Below are 3,465 nucleotides of genomic sequence, written 5' to 3' on the forward strand. Positions count from 1 at the left end.
AAAGTTAGAATGCAGAGTTTATTATAATTATTTTGATTAGCAGTGTTTGGTACTGTAGAGTGTGCATCGGCATTACATTTTCTTTTTCTTTGTGAAACTACAAGTCTTAGCATGATAGTACCTCTCAGTATATTTGTAATTATGGCATGCAGTCCAAGGTCCCTCTCCCCTATGTACTTTTAACAAACACAGAGAGAGAAAAGGACATTGTAGTCCTATGTGTCGTTACTGCAAATTAGCTTGCTTAGTCAAAATATCCTCACTCTGAATTAGCTTAATTAGTCAAAATATTGGTAATGATCACGACTGCCCTCAATATAACTAAATGAGAATCTCTCAGTATCAGAACTGTGAAAGAAGTCCAAAAAATATATGAGAACATGAGAAAAAGTAAAGAAAGTCAAAGGATACTCAGATGAAAAGAAAACATCTACTCATGATCAATAAATAGTATATATCATAGATGACTAATTAATCTGCCTATAAGGGTCAAAGATTGTGCAATAAGAATAATTGTGGCAACAGTTCATTAACATTATAATAATTGTCAGTGTCAAATTGAACACAAACTAAAAACAAAAGCAATGCCTTAGAGTACACAGAGATATACAGTAATTGGCGAGTCACAGTGAAATCGTTTAATAAAACCAGATACAAGCATACCATATTTTATCCTGTGAATCATTATTAAATCAAATTAGACCAATAACTGCATACAAGGCATGTGTTTGGTATCTCCCATTTTTGAGCACACCAATGAGTGACTTGTAATCAGGGTACAGTATGTCTCTGAATAATATACAGTACGTTTACATAAACACATTAGACTTGTGTCACATACAAAGAGTCTGTCTTTAATAGTGTCAACTTGAACACAAACCAAAAACAAAATATTTGCTGCTGGCATTTTCTAAAGGTGGCCATACATTAGGACAACCAGCGTCCTTACAATTACTCTTGCAGCTCTCCAGGCAGCTCCAGGAGTACGATAGATTGTTAGGTTTAGGTCAGGAAAAGTACCTAACAGTATTTTGTATGACCAGTGAATCACCGCCACCCAGATCTCCTGATCTTATGTACAGCTACTCTGATAATATGATGCTTGATGGATACACAATTGTTAAGACACATTAGATTAATTATCACATATAGCAGTATGATGATTCTGAGTATATACTGTAGCTTATGTCAGTGCCGTAACTAGTCATTTGAGCGCTGTGTGCAAAAAATGGCATTGGCGCCCCCCCCCATGCAAGACAGGGGCAGTGCGCGCCACAGGCGCGCAAAAAATATATAGGGGCATGGCTTCATGGGGAAGGGCGTGGCCACAAAATAATACCAATTCATACTACAGTGCACAGTAGTGCCACTACACCAGGTAGATCCCCTTTTACACATTACGGCAGACAGCGTCCCCCTTTTTACACATTACGGCAGACAGCGTGCCCATTTTACACATTACAGCAGACAGCGTCCCCTTTTTACACATTACGGCAGCCAGCGTTCCCCTTTTTACACATTACGGCAGCCAGTCCCTCTTTTTACACATTACAGCAGGCAGCTTCCCCTTTTTACACATTACGGCAGACAGTGTCCCCCTTTTTACACATTACGGCAGCCAGCGTTCCCCTTTTTGCACATTACGGCAGCCAGTCCCTCTTTTTACACATTACAGCAGGCAGCGTACCCTTTTTACACATTACGGCAGACAGCGTCCCCTTTTTACACATTACGGCAGACAGCGACCCATTTATACACATTATGGCAGACAGCGACCCCTTTTTACACATTACGGCAGACAGCGTCCGCTTTTTACACATTGCGTCCTACAGCACATGAGCTGCTTCCTTCTGGGACCTATTCACCTGCGATACATATTACATGCCCACAGCTACCTGTATAATCACACAGCCCAGCCAGTGCTGCCCTCACTGCCACAGCACCATGCACAGCAGCAAACTAGGCAGGGACACCTTATATATTACATGCCCACAGCTACCTGTATGCTGCCCTCACTGCCACAGCACACCAGGCAGGGACACGTTCGTGCTGCTGGATGTGCAACCGATTGTAGTGGGGAGAAGTTGCCGCCCGTGCAGACAGCATCCCGCCGCTGGTGCCCGCTCACCTTTTCCTGCCTCCGTGTCATGTTGGTGGGCTGCTTGAAGACGTAGAGCTGCAGCCGGTTCTTCCGCTCCCTCTCCTCCCGCTGCGCCTGTTCCTGCTCCTCTCTCCCCTCACTGCTGACAGATGGGCTGGGGCTGGCGGGTCTCGCTAGGGTGGAGCGGAAGCAGTGTCTCTGGGATCCCCTAGCAGGTGCATGTAGAGGCCGGTTAGAAGAGGAGACCCCGCCGCCTGATACGACCAGCACATCCCGCTGCTCCTCTTCCAGTAACTCGTCCAATCCACCATCCCAGCTGACCGCCTGTGTCCTGTGGTACGGCAGAGGGGGTGGGGGCAGCTGACCGCCTGTGTCCTGTGGTGCAGGGGCAGCTGACCGCCTGTGTCCTGTGGTGTGGTGGCAGGGGTGGGGTCAGCTGACTGCCTGTGGTGCGGGGGGGGGAAGGGAGCAGCTGGCCGCCTGTGTCCTGTGGTGGGGGGGAGGGCAGCTGACAGCCTGTGGCCTGTGGTGCGGGGGAAGGGGTGTGCTGCCGATGGTGCGCCTTCAGTGCATATGCGCTGTGGGCAAGGCACCATCGGCACACACCTAGTTACGGCACTGGCTTATGTGGCCTTGTAATAGGACAGGGGTGTAGGTAAAGAATGGAGCACTTAAATATCACTTCTTCTGCTTCTTCCTGTAATAATTAATAATAGTAATAATAATAATAATAATAGAATTTATATAACGCTTTTCAGGACTCAAAGTCTCTTTACAAAGCTTCAAAAACATACAGTTGCACAGAGATTATGTATTACAGCAAAAGGAAAACAAACCCGATAAACAGTGAACATAGGGTACATAATGGACTTAATGCAGGTTTGGTGCAGCTATTTTGTGTAATAAATTCCTTAGGTTACATAACCCACCCATTTAAGGTACCAGGCAAGGCAGCCATTTTGGGTGCACTACATAAGTTACTAGACTTTGTCAGACCCCTCTGTGACGAAACGCGTTGGGGTGTGGCCTTGCTGCTCGGGGTTATGATACATGCAATTACCTGTTTGAACGATTATACCTACGGTGGTTGAAACAGCCAATTGTGGTATGAGATTTTGACCTTTTGACTCTAATAATTCTTTACAAAACGTATTTATGCACTATGAGGCGCCCTTTTTACTTTGACTTTTAGAAATACCTGTTGCCAGCAGTGGATATGGGCTTTAAAGTAGACGCCGATCTGAAGGATCTATGTGCTAAAAAGACCATCTACAGACTGAAATATAGTGAAGTGTTCGGTCCTTAAATTGGTGTGATTGTTGCTGGGACTTGTTGTTCCACGAAGTGGAAACTGGTTTGCGCAG

This window comes from Pseudophryne corroboree, chromosome 5 (genome assembly GCF_028390025.1).
Source record: "Pseudophryne corroboree isolate aPseCor3 chromosome 5, aPseCor3.hap2, whole genome shotgun sequence".
Taxonomy (NCBI): domain Eukaryota; kingdom Metazoa; phylum Chordata; class Amphibia; order Anura; family Myobatrachidae; genus Pseudophryne; species Pseudophryne corroboree.